This window comes from Notolepis coatsorum (assembly GCF_963971535.1).
Source record: "Notolepis coatsorum genome assembly, chromosome: 11".
Lineage (NCBI taxonomy): Eukaryota > Metazoa > Chordata > Actinopteri > Aulopiformes > Paralepididae > Notolepis > Notolepis coatsorum.
The window spans coordinates 20,941,469-20,956,751 of record NC_140175.1 but is presented as its reverse complement, the minus strand read 5'-3'; positions in this window follow the sequence as shown (position 1 = coordinate 20,956,751).

Genomic DNA, 15,283 nt, shown 5'->3' with positions numbered 1-15,283 from the left:
GAATTCCCGAACGTCGGCAAATCCTTTGTGAAAAACGGTTTGTAAAAAAGAAAAAAAGAAAAACACGGTCGGAAAAGGGAGGCGCTTCGAAACGACGGGGGTTGGACTTTTTTTTTTATTAGTGTTTTTCTCTTTTCTCTTTCTCTCTCTCTCTCCCTCTCTCATATTTATATTTATCGATGGGTGGATGTTTCAGGACCGTGGTTGACTAATAAACCGGGGGGGGGGGGCTGGGACTCTGGGAGCGGCCGGTCGGTCGGTCGGTTGGGCGGTGATTGTAGGCCCCAACTGTCAACAGTGGGGCCTCGTGGTTTGGAGGAGGGGGTTGGAACATAGAGACGCCCTCTGTGACGTTTATTAAAGGTCCTTTGGAATGTGGATTCGATCAAAGGGGTTATGATGAGTGGGGGAAACAAAAACAGAACCCGGGTTTCTACTACACCTGAGGAACAGTATGGCTTATTATTACAGGTTGTAGTAGTACGGGCTATTTAAGATTGATGTCAACTGGAAATATAGGCCATCTCCGAGAGAGCTTCGAGACGGAGAGGAAAGGGCAGGGAATAGAGGGGGAGAGAGAGGCATTTTTTTCTATAACTAATCTGTTCTCGCTGGTGTGTTGTTTCGTAGCCTAAAGGCGGGCTTAATTGATTGGAAAATGTGATGTAACTAATTGCAACTGAAACGGAGAATGTTGTAATCTGTGGACAATCAATGTAAATCTGTTTTTCAGGTTTTCGGTTATGGAGCTGCTCTTTCATTGTTGTTGCATTGCCACCACGCAGTCCAAAGTCCATGCTCATCATGTTTTATCATATCTCTCTCTCTCTCTCTCTCTCTCTCTCTCTCTCTCTCTCTCTCTCTCCCCCCTCACACACAATAGCCTACACACCACACACATGACACAACACTCCTGTTTTGAATGGCCTATCTGCTCATTTGCCTCTCCAGTCTTCATCAAATGGCTGGCAGCCCACATTCAAACCTGTGTGTCTAAAGTGTTAACACTTGTTTATTTTTGCGGATTGACCATGAAGAGAAGTGTGTATTGGGGCTTTAGTCTCGCCCCCCTGCCGCGTCGCTACCAGGCCGGTGTGAGCCGTGAACCCAGAAACCACCGTAGGTTAGCGCCATGCTAATAGGGATAATTGATCAAAGAATACCGGCAGCCTTGGCCAAAACAAATACATTTGATCTGACAAGAGCCTGGCAGCATTCAAATGAGAGCAACTGGCAACATCCAGAGACTGAACAGAGTGTTCTGTTGGCTTACATCTGTTCACCCCCCCCCCCACCATCCCCCCAGAACAGCTTAAAATGTTTGACATCTCACTCGTGTTGGATTATATATCTCCTTTTCTTTTTGTTGGACCATCAAAGGCAAAGTGACCTTCGCAAACAAAAAAAAAGTTTTGAAAAGTTTTTAGAATCTTTTCCTATACGGAGTGTCATATTATTATTATAGACAAGCGATTTGCCATCGGGATGAGTTACTTGATCGTTTTCCTTTTCCCAAACAGTCATTTACAGTTACAGTACCCCCCCGCTGTGTCCTCCGCACTGCTTCCTCATTCTAGCACACTTACTCCATGCTGTGTGAAGGATTCGGGCCCCCTGGTTGAATATCTTTGCTATTGTCTCATTACCCAATAGACAGAGCATTGGAAGCTCTGTAATGACAGAGCCTATTCTCCCAGCATGGATGGCACAGCAGGTGGCCTGAGGACACACGCACACACACACCCACTCTCTCGCACACACGTGTGAACACACACACCCACATACAGTCAAATGTACACACTAATACTTATTTCGAGAGACGCACAACCTTAGAACGTTCCCAAAGAAAAGTCCGTCAGTCAGCTGATTGGCGACAAAAAAAAAAAAAAAAAATATGAACCTTTGCGCTGACGCAACCCATAAAATTGTTCGCCAAATTTCATTGACTAACGGCTATTAAAAAAGGATCTGTTCGCGCCCATGTTTTAGACATTAGGGCGCATTTCCGTGTCATTGTACAGTCGTCTCAATTTAAATTTTAATCACTTATTATGTTAATCTGGTCCTTATCTTCTTTGAGCACCACGTACTGTATCTCTTCCTCCACCAGCCTCCTTTAATTAATGCCGTCCTCTTTCAACTATCTCACCAGGATTCTTCCCGACCGAACGCTGCAATAAACGCCATTTCACCGCCAAGTTACCGGAATGATGACGGTATCTATAGGCAAATGCTCAAGGTATGCTTCACCTTACCTAACTCACAAACTAACCTGAATGTACAATAACTGATTTGTATTTAAATGGTAAATGGCTGCATTTAACAATTTATTTATAATTATATATTCATTTATATATTTTTATATATATTTATTTATATATATATTTTTTTTTATATATTTTTTATATTTTTTTTTATATTTTTTTATATATTTATATACATTTATTAATTTCTTTGTCTGGAGCTGCCTGTGGGGGAAGATGTAAACTGCAATAGCAGTCTCACTACAGGATTAGCCTCACGGCCTGCTGTTTTACATTGGGACTCTACAATGTAGGGTCCCGTCAAGGTCCTACCTTCCTGGAGGCATGGCAATGCTGCCAACACTCATGAAACTGCCAGATTAGATTAGAGTAGATTAGATTCTAATGTAGTGTCATCATACACAGCACAAGTACAGTACAACCAAAATAAGTTTGGCATCCAACCAGAGTGCAAATGTAACAGTAAAGTGCAATAGTAATATACAATGTAGAGGCGATTAAAGTGGGTATACAATATATAAATGAGTACTACTGAGTAATGGTGCTAATCAGATGTATGTACAGAGTTGTAGTATTAATAAGTACAGTGATACAGGTATAAAGACACTATGGCAGTCAGTCATACTGGCCAGCAGCGTAACTAGTAAGAGTAGGTAAGGGATATGTACAGATATAGATATAGTATCTACAGATACTTTATATGCAGGTATAATAATATAATAACTTTATTTGTATGCCCAGGCAGATATACGGTAAGAGCAGCATTATTGTAAAATCACAGACTTACATTTCCGAGCCCATATTACAAATCTTACAGGCTACTTGTCTAGCATGTGGCACGTGAGTTGAATCTAAAATGACAAAAGTTTGATTTAAAAAAGACGGCATTCGCTGCGATTTCCATTGTATTTAAAACAAAGCCCGTGGAGGCGGTCAAGGTGGCACTTTCAACAGCCGTAATGAATGTGAATGCACATCCTCTCGGCCGTCAAGAGACGCGTCAAACCGCATCAAGGCTTTGTTTTAACACAATGGCAATGGGGGCATGTCGTCTTTTGAAGTCTAATTGATTCACCTACACTTCCATTAGTAGAAGGTTAGTAAAACGGGCTCTGGATCATAATCCATTCGACAGTTCTGTGAGCCCTGCAGCATTGCCGTACCTCTGGGAAAGGTATAGGACCTTGATCTTAGGTAAAATATGTAAATAAAGTACTATCAGGGCCGGTGGGTGGATTAGTCTAGTGGTGAGAGCACCGCACCTCCGACTACAATCATTGTTGGTTCGACTCCCGGTCGCACTGTTTGTTTTGGACTTTCGCCGATACGAAATGTAAATATATTACTCATACAATAAGTAAATATATTTCTTATGGCTATAACTGTGAGGTTTTGCCCGCTGCTCACTACCTTTTCTCTGTCTTCTTTAAGCCTACTGTTAGGAATTCCCTACTCACTCTCTCTAGCCCCCACCCTCTCGTTCCTTACCCTTAGTGGCCACACCTGTTTGATATTCTATTATCTCTCGCACCTGTGATGGCAGGCTAATTAGTCCCCCTGTGGGCTTTAAATACCAGGGCGCTTCCCCTCGTTTTGGCGTGGGGTCGTGTTGTATTCATGCCGAGTCATATTCTCTAACATCTAGACTCTTTCGGGAGATCCTCTGGTCTACCAATGCTGTAAGATGGATCTCTCCAGCCTTGAGATGTTTGCTCCAGCCTTCGTCTGCTGTCGCCGTAGCCTGTGGAGGAGACTGTTCTGCGCTCCCTGTAACTTCCATGGGAGGCACCCCAGCGTTCCACTGCAGACCCCAGCGCAGCTGTTCGTCCTGACGCACATCTAGACCAACGCGCATCTCCCGGACCCTCGAGCTTGGCACGCTCTCCAGTCACCAGCGCGCAACGCGCATCTTCAAGGGCTTTGGCCACCTGTCGCCGTTTGCCTGGAGGGAGACATTGTACTGCGCTCTCTAATTCTCTACGGGAGGTATTCCGGTGTTCCACTCCAGACCAGCGCGCCAGATGCGCTCAAGCCTTCGCCACCTGCCGCCGTTTGCCTGGAGGGAGACACTGTACTGCGCTCTCTAATCCTCTACGGGAGGTATTCCAGTGTTCCACTTCAGACCTTCGAGCTTGGCACGCTCCTCCGTACCAGCGCACAGACGCGCATCTTCCAGACCTTCGAGCTTGGCACGCTCCTCCGTACCAGCGCACTGACGCGCATCTTCCAGACCTTCGAGCTTGGCACGCTCCTCCGTACCAGCGCACAGACGCGCATCTTCCAGACCTTCGAGCTTGGCACGCTCTCCAGACCTCAGCGCGCCGACGCGCATCTTCCAGACCTTCGTGCTTGGCACACTCCTCCTCGCAGACGCACCCCGAGGCGTCTCTCTGTTCCGACGCGCACACCAAGGTGTGGCGCGCACTCTGTTCCTCGGCTCCGACAGCGGCTACCCGGTGGACGACGCTCTCGCCACCGCCACTGTTCCGACGCGCACACCAAGGTGTGGCGCGCACTCTGTTCCTCGGCTCCGACAGCGGCTACCCGGTGGACGACGCTCTCGCCACCGCCACTGTTCCGACGCGCACACCAAGGTGTGGCGCGCACTCTGTTCCTCGGCTCCGACAGCGGCTACCCGGTGGACGACATCCTCGCCACCGCCGCTGTTCCAGCGCTCTGTTCCTCGGCTCCGACAGCGGCTACCCGGTGGACGACATCCTCGCCACCGCCGCTGTTCCAGCGCTCTGTTCCTCGGCTCCGACAGCGGCTACCCGGTGGACGACATCCTCGCCACCGCCGCTGTTCCAGCACTCTGTTCCTCGGCTCCGACAGCCAGCCACCCGGTGGCGATGCCCTCGCCCCGTTGCTGTCCCTGTACCTTTACGCATACGCCTGGGTGAGTTTTGATTGTGATGTCACTCACTCAGCGTAATGCCTCTTGCCCCCGTTCCCGCTGCTGTCCCTGTACCTTTACGCATACGCCTGGGTGAGTTTTGATTGTGATGTCACTCACTCAGCGTAGTGCCCTTGCCCCCGTTCCCGCTGCTGTCCCTTTACCTTTACGCATACGCCTGGGTGAGTTTTGATTGTGATGTCACTCACTCAGCGTAGTGCCCTTGCCCCCGTTCCCGCTGCTGTCCCTGTACCTTTACGCATACGCCTGGGTGAGTTTTGATTGTGATGTCACTCACTCAGCGTAATGCCCCTTGCCCCCTTCCCGCTGCGTTTCCTGTACCATTACGCATACGCCTGGGTGAGTTTAGATTGTGATGTCACTCTCCCAGCGTATTGCCTCCTTTAGTTCTCTCTTAGTTATTAGTTTGGACATTTCATCTCCCACTCTGTTTTGTTCTCTCGTGGATATTATTTTGGACATTCCATCTCCCACTGTGTGTTTGTTCACACGAAGATAGTATTTCCTTTGTTACTTTGTTGTTTGGACTGTTCTGCATCTGCTCTGTTTTTTCCCTTTGAATATTAACCCTCTCCTCTGTTCTGCAGAGCGGCCCAGATGTTTTCCCACCAGTCCCCAGTTCCTCCCTGTCCCCAGCCCGCCTCCGCGGGCCTCTGTTCCCTCTGTCACCAGAACCTGGCCCTCTGTTCCCCAGAACCTGTTCCCTATGTTCCCCAGTACCTGTCCCTCTGTCCCTAGTTCTTCTAGTCCCTAGTCCTCTATCCCTAGCTCTCCTAGTCCCTAGTCCTCTGTCCCAAGGCGTTCCCTTAACCTTCCCAAGGCGTTCCCTTAACCTTCCCAAGGCGTTCCCTTAACCTTCCCTTAGGCGTTCCCTTTACCTTCCCATAGTGTTCCCTTTTCCTGCCCGCCTCTTAAAGGCACTTTACCTTCCCCTCTTGTGTTATTCCAGTGTTTTGTGTTTTCTCCCTTAAAGGGACAGTGCCCTTTTTCCCTGTTCACAATAAATATCTGTTTCTTGGCAAACCACCATACCTGTCTTGTGTTGTGCGATTGGGGTCGGTTACAAACCATAACAATAACATAGCGTACATTATGTACCCTTTTTCCTGTGGTCGATTAGTACTTTATTTACGTTTTCCGACCCGAATTCCCATGTCCCAATGAAAAATAGGGATGCTCTATATATCGGTGATCATATTGGTATCGGCCGATGATAGGGAACTTTTCATATATCGGTCCGATGAGCAAAACTGGGCAGATATATATATCGGCAAACGTATATGAATCATAATATATATATATATATATTATACATTGATTTAGTTTTATAGTTATTGAGAGTAAATGAGTTTGAGTCATCAGGTTAATTACAGTACCATGAATTTATGTAGATGAAAAAATAGCAATACCCTGTCTTATAGGGACTGCTACCTTATCATTTCATTGAGCTGTAATTAAACACAACATAAGGATTCAGTGTCCCCGAGGAGGACATCACTGGTGGCTATATTCAAACTAATCTACTCTCAATAACTGTCAAACTAAATCAATGTGTGCAAAACTTTTTGGATGTGTGTGAGATTATATGCAAAATAAATCCGTATTGTTCTTTGGCGAAGTGCCCCTTTAAGGCAATTCATAATGTGGTGATGTCATACATTTGTCTTTTGCTTGGCCAGAGATTTAGTTCAGGCGTCACCACAGTACAGTGCAATTTCAATGATTTGACACCATCACAAATTAAAATCGTATGATACAATACTATTTAGTATGATCGTATAACATAATGATCGATATGAAACAATAAATTGTGAGCCAGCCAACACAATCGTCTTGTAACAAGGTCAACGGTGCAATTCTATCATTGTGATCTGTGAATCACTTGAATGAAAAACCCAAGGCAGCAATCTTTGAATTTGGACACGAAAAAATACCAAAAAAAAAACATAAAAAACAATGATTCCGAATTGGCTGTTTGGTTTACGATACATTAACGATCTGAATCAAAATATGTGAGTTATTACACCCCTGATAGAGAATGCATTCAATGACTTCGGGGTCACAGCTTAAAAACCTACATCTAATGTACACAAAGTGAGACGAACGCAGTGACTCACTCGGCCATTGCTAATTAGGCTATGCTACATTCTGGTGACTCTTTTATATATATATTTCAGAATGACAGTATAATTGCGTAATAACAGAAACACAACTTTTAACTATGGAGCGGTGTGCTTTAATGTAACACACACACAGACAAGATAATAACAGCCTACATAAACATAACAATAATTAACCATAATTGACACCCTGATGAGCAGGAGTCAGCCCAAACCGTCCGCATGTCACACGCACACCTACGAACAAGTGTACATACTATAAAATGTGTTACCATTTGGGGCGGCTACGTGGCGCAGTGGGCAAGGCGCTCGCAACGAATGCTGGAGACTAGGCTCGAACAGGATGCCTCCTGTTCGAGCCCCGCTCTCCACATTGCTTTCAGTTTAGCTGGTCGTCCACAGTAATACACATTGGCCGTATTACGGGGAGGGAAACTGAAGGGTGGGGATCGGGCGTTGTGGACAGCGACTCCTACAGGTCGGTTGGTGCGCCTGCGCAGTGGAATCAAGAAGCGACGGGGGCGGGGCCCCTCCAAAGCCCAGACCCCCGACGCTGAAAGATCAAGCCGCGCAGGTGAAAAGATGCGACGGCTGTTACCTCGAGTATCGGAGGGGACTCGTGCTATGTATGACTTAGACCACATTGCAGCCGGCTTGTGGGAGGCAAGAAACAACGTTCGAAGACAGGGGAGGGTTGAATTGGACGATATGAAAATTGGGATGGGAGAAAAATAGAAAATGGGAGAAAAAGTGGATCAAAAAAAAATGTGTTACCATTTATTGTTAAAAAAAAGAAACAAGACAAGTTTCATTTTGCGAGACCCTTAAAAATACAACTCCTGTCTTCAACTCCTGGGTTTTTTATTCTCTACAATTAACCGGTTTGATCCCAATCCAGACCCGAAACGTCTTGATTCTAATCCGAACCTTTGAATGACTTGAACCGAAGGCCGAGGTCCCATTTCTTTTTCTCTACCTGACTTTATTGCCCCCCTATTGAGTAAAAGCCCATACAGCATTTCCTTGGAACGTATCTGTGTTCTCTGCTATTCAGCTCTTCAGGCATAAAGGATTCTCTGCGACTCCCATTAACATGATTTCTATAGCTGGTCTCCTCCAGTCGGCTAAGGCGACTTCTGAGGGTGATGATAACCACACTCCTGTTGGCTCCTGGGTATCACCTCGCACACGCGCACACGCGCACACACACACACACACACACACACACACACACACACACACACACACACACACACACACACACACACACACACACACACACACATACATGCATGTAGAGACACATTCACATACATGCATGTAGACACACACATACATACATGCATGTAGACACAGACACACGCGCACACACATTGACATACACACGCATGCTCACACACTCACACATTCACACTCTCTCACACACACACACACACACACACACACACACACACACACACACACACACACACACACACACACACGTCACACACACACACACACACACACACACACACACACACACACACACACACACACACACACACACACGCACACACACAAACCCAGGGATCCTTTCATGCCGGGGCTCATTTGCATTCTCATCAGTATGCATGAAATTTCTCGCTGAACTTTAATACCCTAACTGCTGCATAATACACTTTAATGAGCATAAAAGTGAGCATGACAATTAAAACTCACATTAATCACTAAATGCTCCTCTCAAGGAAGAGAGTGGGAGGGGGTTGGAGAGAGTGAGAGAGGTAAGATGAGAGGGAGAGAGAGAGAGAGAGAGAGAGAGAGGAGTGGGAGGGGGTTGGAGAGAGTGAGAGAGTGAGAGAGGTAAGATGAGAGGGAGAGAGAGAGAGAGGAGTGGGAGGGGGCTGGAGTAGAGTGAGAGAGGTAAGATGAGAGAGAGAGGAGAGAGAGAGAGAAGTGGGAGGGGGTTGGAGTAGAGTGAGAGAGGTAAGATGAGAGAGAGAGGAGTGGGAGGGGGTTGGAGTAGAGTGAGAGAGGTAAGATGAGAGAGAGGAGAGAGAGAGAGAGGAGTGGGAGGGGGTTGGAGTAGAGTGAGAGAGGTAAGATGAGAGAGAGGAGAGAGAGAGAGAGGAGTGGGAGGGGGTTGGAGAGAGTGAGAGAGGTAAGATGAGAGAGAGAGAGAGAGAGGAGTGGGAGGGGGTTGGAGTAGAGTGAGAGAGGTAAGATGAGAGAGAGAGGAGAGAGAGAGGAGTGGGAGGGGGTTGGAGAGAGTGAGAGAGGTAAGATGAGAGAGAGAGAGAGGAGAGAGAGAGAGAGAGGAGTGGGAGGGGGTTGGAGTAGAGTGAGAGAGGGAAGAGAGAGAGGAGTGGGAGGGGGTTGGAGTAGAGTGAGAGAGGTAAGAGGAGAGAGAGAGGAGTGGGAGGGGGTTGGAGTAGAGTGAGAGAGAGAGGTAAGATGTGAGAGAGAGAGGAGTGGGAGGGGGTTGGAGACAGTAGAGTGAGAGAGGTAAGATGTGAGAGAGAGAGGAGAGCTTGAGGATGTGGGAGGAGGAGACTAAGGACGGGGGGATGGAGAGCACCCCAGGTGGAGGGTGTTGAAGAGAGGGAGAGAGAGGGGGAGGCGAGAGATAGAAAAGGGAATAAAGAAAGAGGCAGGAGGAGAGAGGGATAGAGACAGAGAGAGAGAGAGAGAGAAAGAGAGAAGGGTGTTGGGAGGTGTGACGAGGAAGCTCTGGCGTTGGCATCTCCACGGGAACGGGAGACGAGCACTGAGGTGTGGACCAGCCAGTGTGTGCGTGTGCGTGTGTGTGTGTGTGCAAGGGGGCGTAGATTTTGTTTGGGGGGGGGGGGGGGCACCGGGGGTCTGTGGGTCCTCCCCCAGGACATTTTGAGCATCAAACACTTAATTTCCTGCATGCTGGTGTACTTTTATGCTGCACCAATTTGTGCATTTTCTGCATCAATGATCAATCTATGGTGGAAATGTTTTTTTTCTTCTATTTATGTAAAGGAAAAAAAACAAATAGAATTGAATATAACGCAGTAAGGCTTTCAGGCATTCTGTATTACTTTCAAATATATATATATATAGTTATAGGTAAGAAGGATATATAAATGTTTTGACCCCCTTATTTTTTTTAACCTCTTTTGGGGAGGGGGTTGTCTTTCATATTAGCTATATTTTTTGAGGGGGACATATTTACCTCTTCTCAATATTGAGGGAGACATGTCCCATGCAACCCCCCCCCCTAAAACTACGCCCATGTGTGTGTGTGTGTGTGTGTGTGCGTGTGTGAGGTGTTTGTGTGTCTCTGGCCCTTTGAACAGCACAACTCAACACACTCCTCCGCCCTCCTCCTCCCCTCTCTCCTCATCTACTTCCTTTCCTTCCCCGTCTTTCCTTCCTAAGGGCATAGTGCGTTCTAACGAGGAGTGGGCGTATCTCCGGGGCAGAGAGGGATTAAGTCGAACTACATTACTCTCTCTCTCTCTCTCTCATATACGGTGGAAGCCAGGCATTCTGCTCACCTAGTTCCCTCCCCTCCTCCGCCCTGTCCCCCTCTACCTTCACACAGGATTTCACATTCACATCCAGATTATTTTATTGTCACAGTTTTCAAAATGTGATGCTTGTTTTTCCTCGGCTCCTCAACCGTAGTCGATTTGTAAACATGATAATACACAACGTACAGTATATTTTCTATCTATACAAACTAGGGATGTCCGATATTATCGGCCTACCGATATTATCGGCCGATATCGGCATTAAAATGTGATATCGGAAAATATCGGTATCGGTTTAAAAAAATATATATAATTTTTTTTTTTTTTACATTTCTATAACCTTTATTTACCCAGGCAAGCAAGTAAGAACAAATTCAGATTTTATTTATTGTCAAAAGTATGCATAATGTTGTGTTAATTCCACAACAAGAGATATGTAATGTTAATTACCTGAAATTATTCCATTTTGGGGGGGGGGGGGAACCCTGCATATATCGGTATCGGTTGATATCGGTTGATATCGGTATCGGAAATTAAGAGTTGGACAATATCGGTATATCGGTATCGGTAAAAAAGCCAATATCGAGCATCCCTAATACAAACTATACATTTACATTAACATTTGATCATTTAGCTGACGCTTTTATCCAAAGCGATTTACAAGTTTTGTACGACAAGTCAGCAGGAAGGGTGCAACTCTTATCAGCTAAGTAGCAATGTTCATCAAAGTGTTCAAACTTGAGTGCTGCAGTGTTGAGTGTATGTTAGTATATTAGGAAGAGTGCATGACAGTAGAGGACAGTAAGAAGGTATTTTAGTATTTATTAATTATAATAATTTTTTTTCTCATTTCAGATATTGATTGAAGAAGTGTGTTTTTTTTTTGTTTTTTTTTTAAACTTCATTTTTTAGCGTTTATCGCTTTTTCTGGTCAAGCATGACCGACAGAAACAGGTTGAATGGGATATAGATCAGGGGAAGACACTCTGAGAAAATACGGCGAGTCCGGGAGTCGAACTCGTGTACCCCAGATCCGTGACGTGCACGGTTGTCCCCGACGCCGAAATAGCGCCGAGATACGCGGTGAGCTACTGGAGCTCCCCAAGAAGTGTGTTTTTAGTCGACGGCAAAAGATTGGTTGGGGTTCAGCTGTCCTAACTGTGTTGGGAATTTTCGTTCCACCATTGCGGAGCGAGGATCGAGAGTAGGCGTCTTCTCTTTCTATCTATACAAACGTATACAATACAAGGTATATGTTAGCAGCAGTGTGTGCGTGTAATAAGTGTGCTTGTGTGGTGTGTAAGTCTCTACGGTGCTTCTGTGTGTATGCTCATGTGATAATTTAGAGTCTGCCAGTAGTCTGTTTGCCTGGTGGAAGTAGCTGTTCAGTGATCTCTTGGATGTGGACCTGAGATTGCGGTTAACCGTCTGCCAGACGGCATGAGCTTGGTTTTCAACATTCTGCTTGGAAGAAAACAAAAATGTACATTTCATCACATTAGCATTTCTCACACCTCTTATCTCCCTCCCCCCACCAGGGGGCGCTACACAGTGACAGTGGCTCAGGAGGTAGAGCAGTCGTCTGGTAATCCGGAGGTTCCCGGTTCGATTCTCTCTCCTCCCGGGCAGCGTGTCGAAGTGTCCTTGAGCAAGACACTTAACCCCTAACTGCTCCCGATGAGCAGGTTGGCTGCCAGCGTAATGTATGGTCGCGCAAGTCAGGCGTACATGGAGATCATACAGACTAAGTCACGCAGATGTGTGTGATTGTACAAACAGAGGCCGCGAGAGTAAACATATGTGTGTACACACACGCGCGCGCACACGCATCCAGTACATACAGACATATATATATATATACACGATAAACAATGCGCACTCATCCAAATGCACAAACACAGACTCTGTCACTCACACCACCCACAAGCAAACATAGGAGTAAACAAAACAAACAAACACACGCGTGAGCACACACATTCCACAGGACACACCACTGAACATGGTGTCTGGGAGAGGCAGGCTGGGAAGATACCAAAATAAAGCTCCTCTTCTCTTCTGCCATTCAAAATAAAAGTGGATTGATGTCCGTTGCGGTCTAGTCCCACTCAGTGCCTAATAAAGTCATGTTATAGTGTTATGTTATTAGATTAGATTAGATTCAAATGTATTGTCATCATACAGCACAAGTACAGTAGCCTACAACAAAAAGAAGTTTGGCATCCAACCAGAGTGCAAATGTAACAGTAAAGTGCAATAGTAATATACAATGTACAGGTGATTAAACTGTGTATAAAATATATAATGAATGAATGAATGAATGAATGAATGAATGAATGAAAAAGTTAATTTTTGAACATGTATTCTCCACATTCCTCCAAACAAATCACAATATAAAGCTCCGTCAAACAGAACAATCATAATGAAAAAGAAATTATAAACAAAAAGTCAAGAGCAATGTAGTTAGTTAGTTGTCATGTTCAAAAAAGGAGTAGAGGGAAGCTAAGCTTATTGATCCCTACCCCCTTACATTTAAATGTTTTCTTCCATTAATCTTACTTGATATAATATAAATTAGTATAATACATTATATAATATACTTTTACTTAAAGTACAAAAAGAAAAAGAAAAAATTAGTACTACTGAGTAATAGTGCTAATCAGATGTATGTACAGAGTTGTAGTATTAATATGTACAGTGATACAGGTATAAAGACACTATGGTAGTAAGTCATACTGACCAGCAGTGTAGTAAGGGATATGTACAGATATATATAATACAGATACTGTATGTAAAAAGGATTATATGCCGGTATGTACAGACAGATGTGGATACATATATATATATATATATATATATACGGTAAGAATAGTTATCTTAATTACAGCCATCAATTCTGAAAATGTAGGACACAATCAATGAAAACTTCCTTTGTTTCATATGCATTGTCAACACATGCACACAAGCTTGTGCACACACACACACACACTGATCCATGAATGCATGTATGCACACTTATGCATGCACATACAAATGCTGACATGCGCACAGGCGCGAACACGGACACACACACACACATGCACACAGACACACAAAGCCCCATAATTTAATTACCATTTCCCCTGCAGAGTTGACACATTTCTTACAGTATCTGACCCTCCTTTGTCCTTCCACTAGTTCCTCCATACAGATTTGCACCCGCTATTGTGTGTGTGTGTGTGTGTGTGTGTGTGTGCGTATATATGTGTGTGTGTGTGTGTGCGTGCATGCATGTGTGCATGTGTGTGCGTATATATGTGTGTGTGTGTGTGCGTGTGTGCGTGCATGCGTGCGTGTGGGTAAGGAGGGGCCATAATAAAACGGCCATCTGCATTTCCATAAATGAGAGGCAGATTTGTCCGTCCAGCTGAGGGGCCCCATGAGTCTGGCCCCGGGGCCTCCAACCTCATAAGCCACACAGTGTTTGTGTGTGTGTGTGCGCGCGTGCGTGTGTGTGCGTGCATTGTGCCCACTTACAGGGCCTCATAAGACGTGCACTTGTCACAGCAGACACACATCATCATCAATTCTGCATGCAGTCTATGTTTTAAACATAATTCTCTCACTCTTTGCCCCCTGCCTCTCTCTGCCCCGTACCCCCCCCCACCCCCACCCCACTAACCCCTTCCCTGATTCCCTATCCCTGATATACATATATATATCCATATCTGTCTGAATATACCTGCATTATAATCCTTCTATATACCTACTTATACACCTGCATATAACCAATATAACTCTGTATGATAGCATGTGCAATAATGCTGTATATAGTGTCTGCATACTGTATATATATATTTATTCTTACCGTATATATATATATCTATCTATCCACATCTGTCTGTACATAGCTGCATGTAACCCTTGTTACATATCTGTAGATACTATATCTATATCTGTAACGTTACATATCCCTTACCTATTTATGCTGCTGGCCAGTACGACTTACTACCATAGTGTCTTTATACCTGTATCACTGTACATATTAATACTACAACTCTGTACATACATCTGATTAGCACTATTACTCAGTAGTATTCATTTATATATTTTAAACCCAGTTTAATCACCTGTACATTGTATATTACTATTGCACTTTACTACTTTACATTTGCACTCTGGTTGGATGCCAAACTTCTTTTCGTTGTACTGTACGTGTGTGCTGTTACAGTATGATGACAATACATTTTAATCTAATATAATCTAAAGGGTGAAACACGTGCCCACAACATACCGAACAGAAGAGGATCACGTATAGGGAGCACAATCTGAGCTGCTGCTTCCTCCAAATTGAGACCGTTTGAAGTCGATGACGGTGACAGACGAGGGACGAGGTCTGATCCTAACGTCCCCTGAGGCTCAGCGGGCCAGGAGTCATACCGTGCACTCACGGTGTCGTGAGTTTGAATCTCACTCGTGAACTGGTCGCGTGTCACACAGGTCTCGTTTTCTCTTCTCTCCGTCATA